This window comes from Osmia bicornis, chromosome 1 (genome assembly GCF_907164935.1).
Source record: "Osmia bicornis bicornis chromosome 1, iOsmBic2.1, whole genome shotgun sequence".
Classification (NCBI taxonomy): Eukaryota; Metazoa; Arthropoda; class Insecta; order Hymenoptera; family Megachilidae; genus Osmia; species Osmia bicornis.
Window position 1 is genome coordinate 6,182,962 of NC_060216.1, and position 12,517 is coordinate 6,195,478.

Consider the following 12,517-nt stretch of genomic DNA (forward strand, 5'->3'; position numbering starts at 1 on the left):
ATCGCTGTTCGTGACACCGCCGTAGCGCCAATCGGTAGATGGACAGGGGTGGGGGGAATTACGCGCACGCCGATTGGTCGAGTGCACCTGTTCCGTTGTCGCCATCTGTCGACAGCTTTCCGTACTAAATTGTCTACCGTACTTATCGATGGATTGAAAACCACGCGAGTCGTTTTAGAATTTCAAACATCTTTCTCTGTCTCGCCCCCGCAAACGAACGAACGAACAAACGGACAGACGGACGGACAAACAGACAGACAGACACACGCTTCGCACGAACATGTTCGTGCGATTTAAATTCCCACTGGTGCAATTTTACGTGACGACACGAACCGTGCCAGAAAATGTTACTGCACTCGGCGATAAATATTAATCATTTTCATTTCGAGCCCGTTACTCAATTATGCGAACATAACGATATACCCGCTATCGTATCGTACCAACGGATTCATTAACGTTAATTCATATAATTTACCGTTTTAAATGATTTATCGAGAGGGTCAAGGATTAATTTTAATTTCATGCGGATATTTTTTATCAAACGTTATCAAAATGAACGACTAGTTTTAATTGTCTGCATAAAATTTTGAAAATAAATTTTCTGTATAAATTAGGGTGGCTGGGTCAAAACGATTCTGTATCCGGTACGCGATGGATAAAACATTTCGTCGCCTAGATTCGCATCTCAAGCTAAAACTGGTTTAACGGAATTTGTTAGAACGTCGTTTATGTAATCTATACGCGATTCCAGAATGCGTATTATCGCCTTCGAAGATAATGCTCGACGATAAGATTGCGTTCATTAATTTTCATGCAAATAGAAACGCTAAGCGGTGGTCCTATCGATAAATAACGAACGCGGCATCAAATTTTAACTACTTTCCTAACCATACAGGAAATACTTTACAACCGCATAGAAGCAGGAAAACAGGAAACGCCTGGCACTGCGGTTATAATCCTGTCTCACGACGGAAAGTGTGCACATGCGTCTATAGTCTATACATATCATTGTGTCTAGAACGTCAAAAACAATTACACGTTCTATCGAATCAACCGGTGCGAGCTTACGTAAAAGCTTATTAAAATTTGGAAGTTATCCTCGCTACCGTGATTTCACGCTACGATAGCCTGTCTTTTCCCGTTTCCCTTCCTGTTGGGAGAACGAAAAGCAAGGAACAAGGAGATGATTATGCAAATGAAATCGATGAACCTCCGTAGCAAATTACTCGTTTACAGGTCGACAGGATCGAGTTAATCGAAACATCTTGGCACATTGTGACACACCGCTGGGTTACTTCGATTAGACGAGGATACACGGGCTAAGTTGTTTCTAAATTTCTAGGGTGGTAGGGTAACCAAGTTGCCACGGATACGCCCTAGTAAAGACACGATAATTTCATCGTTTCCTCGACGCTTGCATAAAGCTACGAATCGATGATGCACGGAGTAAATCAAATCGATCCGGATGGATTTACGATCCACCGTAGTGAAACATCGACAAACTTTCCCTATTCATCTAGCCTATCGGCTCGGACCTGGCTGACACACATGCGCGAATGGATATGCAACAAGTCTATGCTACTTTGCTTCCTCTTATGTACAGCCAGGTTAACTCGAAGAAGATCTAAAGTTTGCGTGGAAAACTTCGAATTGATGAAAGAATAATGAATCCTATGGGAAAGTTCGATACAACAATATGGAGTAGTCTTTGTTTCTGTATAAAAATGCACGTAAAGGAACGGAGAAGCGAAATTATAGATTGTACGAAGGTTGCATCTTTTAATAGATGTCTATTTCTGGATGAGGGCAGACCGACAATTAAAATTTTATTTATCTCTTCATCTCGTTCGGTACCGTGATGAAGAGATATCGAAACCTACGCAGAAAGGGACGTGCAACAAGTCCTCGTCAATGGCCTCTTTCGGACGTTCCTCTTTCGACGTTGCCTACGTCACTGGTGACGCACGACTTCCGCTACGTCACGCGTTCGCGCCGCCCATCTCACCGTGTATCTCTTCTTTCAGTGCCAACACTCACCTCGACGCACACGCCTCGATGAAAACGAAATTCCAATTTTCACCGCCCGACCAAGATTATCCCCTAACCCTCCCTTTGTTTCTTCATCCCCCTCGAGGGACATTCCCGACGAGTGGCTTCCCGTATCGATACCCTCCGCTTCCGATATCTGTTTCTGTCGTGATTGTGTAACGAATAAGAAGAACTCTACAAGTGTTTCGACGAAATTCAATCAATTATATTTTCTTCGATTTCCTTTGCCTTTCCACGGAAAATATTCAATTCGTATTATACTCAAATTACATGAAATCAGTTTTGCAAAAGGTATCTTAAAACACTGGAAGGCTTTTCTTGTTAGGAAGTAATCTTTCTGTCGAGACACGTTCTTCGTGGTAGAAGAACTGCAGACTGGCTCGAACACCATCAGACATCGATCCATTATTGGGGCTGTCGCACGGTTGTTTCGATTTAAAGGGCTCCGAAGAAGAGGAGCCAGCGTAACTCGACCTCATCGAGGAAAGCTACCTGAATCGCTTTCGATTCTTGCCTAGACTAGTTTCTTTTTTTGCTTTGTTTTTCTACAAACGGGGAAAATCAGTTTCGACAGGGATTCACCTGCCATCCTCTGTTCGATCCCGCGATATCGATAACCTTCGATCGAGTTACCTTCACTCCGAGGAGAGTGCAAACATTTGAGCCGAGCAAAGGATTATCTCGGCACGTTGACCCTTTATCGATTAAGCTATTCAAATTCATGTCACATGGAATTAAATTAATATTGTACTTAGCAAACACAAGCTCTCGTGATATTTTTCATACGACGACAACGACGAAACGAGGAATACAGTCACAGAGGGGGTGCAAACGAGAGTTCTTTGCTAAACTTCTTCCAACGAGCGTTTACGATGAAAAAGACAGAGCGTGAAATGGAAAGAACAGCGAGACCGAAACAGGACCAGAAAGAAAGAGGGAAAGGGTAAGGGGGAGGGAGGATGGGATAGAGCGAGTCCCTCTCTATTGATTTCCTGCCGAGGGTGGGCCAACGAAGGGAGGATTAGGTATCGGCTCTCCGGTTGCTGTTTTCTATCTCTCTCCTACCCTTTTCTCTTTTTCTTTCTCGCCACGATTCCGCGGTAATTCGGCGAGCACCTGTCCGAGACGAACAGAGACGACTCGAGTAAAAGGGGAAACTGGAGAAGAAAGATAAAGATACAGAAAGAAGCAAGTCGAAAAAGGAAACCAACTACTTTTATCTTTCTTTCTTTTCTTCTATCTCTATCTTCCAACCCCTGTGTGTCATCGGTTTTTCTCTGTCCCTTTCACACACATTGCTGACTTTGTGGTAGTAAACGGAGTTGCCGTAGAATGTAACGTGGTATACTGCGGAACGACGACGTGGTGGAATTGCAGGAGCTATAGTGGCGACTGTTTGATAGTGTGCACTCACCGTGGCGGTAACGGAATGGTGACGCAAACACTCACAATCGTAATGATAGCGACACGGTATATTCGGACAAGTTACACTATTGGTTCTCAACCAGAAGAGAATTTTAGATTTCAGGAAGACTGTCCCTAAGAGGGTCTTAAAGTATTCTTCTATTATAAAAGGTTGGGAAACACTAAGTTACTAGATGGACTAGGGGACCATACCCGTGAGAGAGTAGTAGTGGGGTAGTAACTCTAGTGGTAGTAATAATAGGATAGTAGTAACGAAATGACAATCGTAATGATATCAGGAGTGTTAGGTATATCTGACGATGAGATAGGTGACACCGCATACATGGAAAGGTTATACGGTAAATTAGAGAGAAAAGAATGTGGGTGGTGCAAGCACATCTCCCACTCGAGCCACGTGGGGGTAGTAGGTAGTAGTAAGGTAGTAGTAGTACTAGTAGTAGTATAGCAGTGACGCTGACGAGGAGGCTGGTAGTGGTAGTAAACTTGCGTACAAGCGACGTGACGTCAGAAGCCGCGCAGCGTAACCCATGAACCCGCACCTCGTCCACCCCGTCCGCTCCTTCCCGCCTCCCTGAGCCACCCTAACCGCTAACCTCCCTCGCGCATTCAGATACCATCGATATTACTCCGGTACGCGTAACGAACAAATTAATGGAGCGACCTGGTCAAAGGGGCTGCACTGCGTGACGCCCGCTAAACCGTGATTTCTTTCGGATTTACAGGATTTACAAGGTTTACAAGATTTACTTGGCCCAATCTTCTCTGTATTTACACGCACGATCTCTACGCGCCACTTGAATCAGATTATCGCGATCTCTCCGCTCAACTAAATCGTCGGTATCGCGGTATCGTATCACGACTATTCATTATCCGATCCACGCAAGCCTTTGACCGATATCGTTAGTTATCGTTTCCATTTCCACTACAGCCGATTATAATATTCAATAGTTCAAGCGGAAATTTTCTCGTTTAAATCAATATTTATCAAATAAACCGCGCGCCTTCTGTGGAGTTAATGAACCAAATCAATTGGCGCCAAGTTCTACGGGATATCAAAGCTTGCTGTAATTAATTTGCTTCACGATTACCTCGATAATACAATTTAAAAATTCGAATGTTAGAATACCACTGGCATTTCAGTTTTGAATATTAGTACTCGCGTCAATCGGGTAACACCTACCACAAATTATTAAATATCGGTTTTCCATTTCGTGCGAATGTAACCAAACGTTGTTCAAGGATCAAACAAATATTACATTTCATTTAGAATTAATAGGGTGTATTTATTTGCGTGGGTAACGCGCAAACCCCCTCGGCTACGTGTGCCAACGAGACGTTATCGATTCAATAAAACCCGAGCGAACAGTGCCATGCGATCTCTAACGCGATCACCTCGTTGAACGCGATTTATCGGTAAACACCGGAGAATTACACGACTGAATCGCGACCAAGAATCTTTTATACGATAAAGTCCAGCTACATCAAACAATGAGTTTCAAAAAATGGTAAGCAATTACTTCTTTAACGCAAACAAAAGTAGGCGCTGGTTGGTACGATTCATCCGAAGAATTCGACGCTTTAACGCTTCGATTCGAACGATCTGTTCATAAATCAACGATATCAGAGTTTATCGCGTAGGAAGGCAATTAAGGAATTGCACGAGTGCCTAGGCCGGAACCATGGCCATGAATTTATGAAGCGTACTCTTACGGTTTGCACGCTCGTTTCACGTTGTCGCGCTACTTTCCGTCCTCGCCACCAGATGGATCATTCGTTGTATCTACTTTCTCGCAAGTACTCGCCCCGTAATCCATCCAAAACTATACTTTGAAGCATCGTTTCCGACGCATAAGCTACTTAAAATTACTATACTCTATACCAGTTTAACTTCTCTAACAATGTAAGTCGTAGGAGGATAAGAAGTCCCTCGTAAAGAGAAACTTCCGAAAGATCCTATCGATTTCCCGCTTAGAACGTGGACACGCACAGATGCACAAAACGAATCAAAAGGGACGATAATGCAACGACATCGGTGATACTGCACATTGATTTGGTGATGGTTGTGTGGAGCTCCCCTAGTTCGTTCAACGGTGACTCATAATTTCTTTGTCGTCGAACACGATTCAACGACAAAGAAACGCATTTACCCAAAGAAGAACGCATGGAAATTTATGCGATACCCTCTGAGCCTTCAAACGACGTTTATCATTGTTCCATCATCGTTCTTTGGACAAGTGTGTTAACGAACTGATTTACCATGAAAAAAAAAATGACGAAAAATCCGATCCTGATCTATCATTCTTTTGTGAAAAAAAGTTACCCCGAATCAGAATTGTACCGTAATAATTGGGCGCATCCATCTTTTAAGAGATACAGACTCGAGTATAGTGGGCGAGGGTTAAAAATCGAGGTTACGGCAGGAGCGTATCTCTCGAGGCATCGACGCCGAGGACGACGAAAAGGAAAAAAAAAGGAAGCAATGTCTTTGTGAACGACGGGATGACCCCACGCATACGAGACATTCTGCCTCCCGATGAGTATGTGGGTCGAGAAATGCCGCACGCGCTAAATATATATCGGTGCATACACGCGGTTAACTTTTGCAGAGTACAGAAGCACAGTAGCGAACCAACGTTTCTCTTCTTCTCTCGACAGGTGCATTTGCCTTCTAACAAGGGAGAAGAAAAATAGGAAATAGAAAAGAGAAAGAAAAAAAAAAGAGTATCAGTTCCGTGGAAACCCTGAAACCCTCGTGTTTCTACTCGAGAAGCGTCGACGAGGTTGGTAACGCGAGTCTGCCGCAGAGAAATCGATTCGTCAATCTGTCGTGGTTGGGACCTTTGCTCCAAATGCTGGTGTACGCGTTATTTACGTGCCTTTCGAGAACCGCATTCGAACCTGCCGCATGCACCACCTCCACGAAACAATCGGATTTACAGGCTTTTTCGGGAATATCCGGCTGGATGACCCTCGAAACCAGTTCGTCCCTCGTTCACAGCCACAATAGATTTTAACCCTTCGAGGGTCCAAATTTGTCTCCTAGCCACAAACGTTATTTATAAATATCCCGGAAGTTCGAAGCTTCGTTCATTTTATTATACAGATATCTTAAGTGGCTGCTGTCCAAAATACATCACGCGATTACACGCCCCGTCAATCTTTAATTACTAAACCCCCAAATGGTTAATTGAGAAATTAACAGAGGGGAAAAAAGGAACGAAAGAGAAGTAGGACGGATATGATCGCGATCAAGTGGAACGAGCAAGAGAAAAACGGTTCACGATGCGAGCCAGCGATCCTGGCTCCGGATTTAAATGAACGAACAAACGAAGCAAGGTTGCGCGTGAAACGATATGCCTGGCGAACGGACCGACCGAACAACTCGAAAAGTCGCCGGTACTTTTAACGTTCGACGGTCCTTTCTCGTTTGTTTACGAGAGAATTTACCGACCGCTGGTAACTGACCTCGCGCAACTACACCATGGTCGAGGTTCTCGTGGAAATTGATACTTGTCATTAGACAGAGGATATTTATATAATTAGAAAATGTTTTAAATCTTCGAAGTGTCAACGTTTATTTGAACATGTCTGAGATAAAATAAAATAAAATAAAATAAAACCTATCAACTCGTTGTAATTAATTAAGTTCTCTAAAAGCGTTACGATGATTGAAAGCGTTAGAAGAATAGCGGTCTTAAAACGAGTCGATTAACAGATTGGAACGATGAAAGTTCCTCGAAATCTACACGAGTTTGAACGTGGTCGGGTTCAGGTAATCTCTTAGTATCCTTAGATCGTTTAATTCGTGGCCTCACGGAGGCAAGAGAGTTCGGCCGAGCAAGTCGGTTCATTGGCCAGACCACTTGTCGCCTTGAAGCCAATCTCCTCCTGTTCCATTCGCATTCCGTTCGTAACGCGACTTGCTGGGAACGATGATAATTCAATAACGCAGCCGCAATTTACGACAAACTGATTTTCTCTTCATTGTTTTATCGTTCGCGTTACTGCGTCGTTCGCGAGCTCGCGGTTCGAAACCAAACACGCATCGTCAATAGCGTTGCCGAGCGGAAGACGTACTCAGACACGGTGTAATCTATATTTTTACAGATTTACAAATACCTGTAATTGGATCAATTAGAGTTCGTCTTCGAGAGTCTTAAACCGTTATTCGAAACACTCTATACAGAGGACAGATTTGATTGTACATTAGCTAAAACGCTTCGCGAAACTTTCACTGGTAAACACGACCCCGATTATCGTCACTGATTCCGTCTAATCGTTTGATTTCAACCAAACAAACGTTCGCGTTTGAATTCTCTAGACCCGTTCGAAATAATAAGAAATTCTCTCTACAATGATATTAAAAACGATGAAGACATTCATACACTGAAATCACTTGAAATAATAACGATGCTCCGTTTTCGTATACCCTTGTTTCGTCGAAGCTTCTTCGTCAATTACACCTAAATATAGAAAGTAAGATGAATTACATAACACGGATTCCCTACCAAAGCGAAAGTATCAATTTTTATTGCCAACTTTCGATTTTAGACAGTAACGGAAGCAACAGTTCAAGAATCCGTGGATCCGCGTTAACGAAGGAATCGTGCAACGTATTATGCACCGATTTCAATGAGATACACAGGAAGATTGGAACCGCTGATCGCAGCATTTCTACCAAGACGTCAATGGTATTTACAGTTTCTGCTGATTGCAGCATGAAACGCAAAAACACGCGTGGAAGATAGTACCAGGGAGTGCAGCGGCAAAGGGGAGAAGACAGAATGGAAAAGGAGCACAGGGGAAGAGAGAGGGAGGATAAAGAGAAGGGTGGAAGCATCCTGAGAACCTGGATCGATGCCGTGTTATCAAATCGCGTCCTTTCGCCTTCTGTCTCCCTTCTTTCCACTTTGCCAATTGTTTCGTCTCCGTTTTCGCCACTCTTCAACAGCAGCCCTTTTCGACCTACCACCAGCCATTCGACACGCCACTTTCCTACTTGATCAACTTTTATTTGCTCTAACTTGTATATCAAACTCTCTGAATGAGTTTCCTTCATTGATTTACTTCCCTGAATGGAAATAAATAGTCAGACGTTAATGCAGAATAGAAAACGTGAAATGTCCGCGGGTTGATTAAAAGAGAAAGATCAATATTTATGAAGCCCTGTCTATGTCAATAAATTTTCCCAAAGGAAACTTTCAATTCAACAATATCGTCGTTTCGAGTGTCTTTGATGAGTACAGACTTCGTTCTTGCCGAATATTCCCCTCGTTCGACTTCAGGAAATGCTTTTATCAGTTTTGTTTTACAATGCGCGGCTATCTATGTAAATATACACCGACGATTAAACGTGACTATCTATTCAAGAACCGCAGGTGATTTCAAACGACTAAACCAAAATGAAAAACTAGCTATTTCTTGAACAATTAACGAAACTGTCGTTGCGCTCCAATCAAATATGTCGAGCTCGAGCTACAAAAGGAAAGCAAATTCGACGATAAGAAGGTTGCACGAGTGGTTGACCGAAGATAAGATCGGCTTAACGAAAACGTGTCACTCGCTATCTGTTTGATAGGTGATTACGCTTCCGTTTCGCGTTTCAATCACGGGACACCGTGCTGATAATTCGCGTTGATCGATCGTGAATAGCCGAGAACGAGCATTATGCAATGGAACACGCGAAATGTACCAAGACAGGAGCAACAAATGCAACCTATACCGTACTTGACCCGGATCTTCGACCGCGAATCCAAGGACTTTTTCTAGCTAACATACAGGACGCTTCAAACTTTCAGCGAGGCAGATCGCAGAATGATTAACTTTTCGATTTACTTTAGTTTTGGAAAACGACGATATTTACAGATATAACATACATATAAAAGGTGCGTTGCTTCGAAACGTACGATTCATACACCTCAGCGATGGGAGAGACATAACGGAACCTTTCTACGCGTTCCTGACGTCACTTAAACCCGAATAACCGAATGCTTCGTCATTTTCACCGGCGGAAACTCCTCGGTTAACGCGTTAAACACCGCCTGGGCCATAAATGAGCCATCACCTATAAGGCTAGGTGTATAATTCTTTTCCCTCAAATTCTCTCTGTATGCGATGAACAAACGTTTTCATGTTCGGCGCGAGTTTCAATTTCGATCGAAACCACCGAAGCCGGTAATTGTGTTCTGGCGTTATTCAAGAGAAACAAATTACCGAAGGGAACGAGGGGGTCCGTTGGCTGGCTGGCAATCTAAACGTGTCGTCTCTATCGGTGAATCGTGAAATTGCGCGGATTTCATGCAGCCACGCGATTGCATTTAGAGATTCGTTCGCTAATTGCACAGCGAAGAAGCAGTCGTCGGAGAGGCACGATTATAATGGCGTAATCGCGACCAACCATTGGCCAAGGGGCTATAATACAACGGGAGAACACGAAGAATACGCAGAACGATGAAATAATAATGTTACCAGAGGACAAGTCGTAACGACTAATATACAAATATACCGTTGCAATAATTTACTTGGAGGAATACGTGTCCCAACGTAGGGAAGAGGAAAAATATTCAGTATAGATCAAGGAAGGCTGTGTCGATCATAGATAACCTTTTCAATCGTCCTTTCAGTTGGTAGGTAGATCAATCATACGATCGCTGATACATCTTGATATTTGCATCGCCAGAAGGCAGCATAGAACACGGTGATTTTCTCACGACAGAAGAAACAGACTGATGAGACCTAACTGGAGAAGATTTTTCAATCGACATGCTAGTCTCTCGTCAACGCCCCATTCAAAGGGTATCGTTTATTTTTCAATTTTTCCTTCAGAAATTCATCGAGTGATAAATTGAAGAATCTCCCTTTTATACTTTGAAACTCGACTGCAAAACAGGATTCTCTTCGGGAGGTTCTTCTCCTCATCCATCGTTTGCTTTTAATTCGAAGAAAACCTAACGAGAGCCTTCACACGTGTCTTTCGAGGCAAGATAAGTCCACGTTTCCCTCTTCGTATCTTCGAGAGCTGTTGTGAAGCGCAATGCTACCGTGTTGCATTAGGGGGCGTTCACACTCTGTCGATAACGGAGCATAGAACGAGGCCATGCACCTCGAACGTTCAAACTTTCACCGCGAACGAAACCGAGCCAACTCGCCAAAAGCGAGAATAATACCTTCGACGATCCAGGATTTCGCAAAAATTACAAATCGCAACGTAAGCGCGACCGTAACGAGCACGATAATGGAAACTATGTTTACCAACGATTTCCTCGTGAAAATCCTTTAGTTTCATATTTCTTTTTCTATCAACAAATTCAACTTGTGTCTTCATGTTCTCTAACTGTTGCGTCAATTTCCTTTTTCTTTTTTTTTTAATTGATCACGCGTGTATATGTTGAATTGTACATAGTCTATTGTGAACGGGACGGAGGATCGAGCCAGTTCTGCGTTAGAAATCTGCCGGTGAAAGTGTTAAGAGTGCACAAGAGGCTTCTTTGCTTTGAACCAAATGCTTGCTGGAATGTCCGAGAACAAACGAGTCCTGGACGCTTGACCCTTTACGCGTTTCTGTATCTTTAGCTACCATCTTTCTTTTAATCAGAGTAACAAGAACAAATTCCCTTCTGTTCTAAAAATCAACCATTAAATCGTGATCGTTTTAAAATCCAATTATATTATCCTATTGGTATCTATTATCACTAATTATACGGAAACATTGGACACGACAAAGTGTGTCGTGCCCATCGATTGTACCACGGAATTCGAAAGATATTCATTAACGAATCCACTTCAACGAATCGCTCGAATCGGAGAAAGAAAACAGACGGCGCGTCGTTATACGTTTTTTTTTCGAAGTTTCACCGTGTTGTTATCGTGGCTTCATTATCGAACGTTATCGAACGGGCAAAGTCGAAGGATCCAGACCGTATTTCCATTCGAGAGAAGCGTCTCGCTCTTTTTCCGTTTTTTTTAAAATTCTTTTTTAAAGAAAAGAATACGAATACGATGTTTTGGCCCATTATTACGGGGCAACAACGTCGAGGAAACTTGACTACAAGTTAACTGGCGAAAGCGCTTCCATAGCCTTTCTCTTGGACGAATTATCAAGAGTGGTCAAGCGGCTTGTTTCTCTCGTTGGTCGTCGAGAGCCACGGAAAGAAGTCGCGATCATCGATTTCTTCTTTCAGAATTCAGAAATTCCAATAATTGTTGATACTCGATTGGAATACAACAAATTTTCGTGAGCTTACGTAGCTGTGCGAAGGGTTGAGAAAGGGTCGGTATAAGCAATTTCCGTCGCGCTGCACACGCGTGTCGCGTATTAGAGCCGTGAAGTTCGTTTTAGCGAGGATAAGCAAAGGAGAGGCAAGAAAAGGAGGGTTGGAAAGGCGACCAGTGGCGCCGTGCTTCTTTTCTCATTATCTTAACCACAGGGTTCCGGTGGTATGCAACGGTTCTTGGTACACTAACCTGTTTTTCCCCTTCGTCTTATCTTTCTCGTTTAATAAATGCTCGTTACCGGACAGAAAACTGTGACGATCACGATACTCTATTCGTTTTCGAGCCTTTCAAAACGTCACACGTTAGACGTCAGAGCGTCTGAAATAAAACAGTCCACCTTTCGTTTGCTCGAAATTCCCTTGAAACGAAACAATCTGTACCGACACGTGTTGACGAGCTTACGAAAGCTGAAAAGCAACACTCGAGCCAGTACGTGCCATGCATAATCTTATCTCTGCAAGTCACACTGTCAAGGCGAAACGTTTATTTGCTACACCTGCTCAATTGTTTATTTCTTTCTTCTCTTCTCCATGTTATTGAAAATTTCATTACGAAGGTTAGAAAGTTTATACAAATGCATACTTCGATTTTGTGACTGTATAAAAAAAAAAAAAAAAAAAAACGCTAGGAAATCAAAGAGAAAGAGAGGATAATAAAAATAAAATCATCTATGCCTTCTCCTTCAACGACCTTTTCACCCTATCTCCTACCGGTTGTTTTCCACCTTTTCTCCCCGGTGCTTTCTCATTATCTCCCTCGTATTCCACGC

At 43.0% G+C, this 12,517-nt stretch overlaps 1 protein-coding gene across 4 annotated transcripts in view; it reads right to left on the bottom strand.

Annotated features, from left to right (window-relative positions):
- The window catches only part of LOC114882124 (AF4/FMR2 family member lilli), a 105,272-nt gene that overhangs the window by 84,198 nt on the left and 8,557 nt on the right, over positions 1-12,517 (bottom strand). The gene's annotated exons all lie outside the window — the stretch shown is intronic.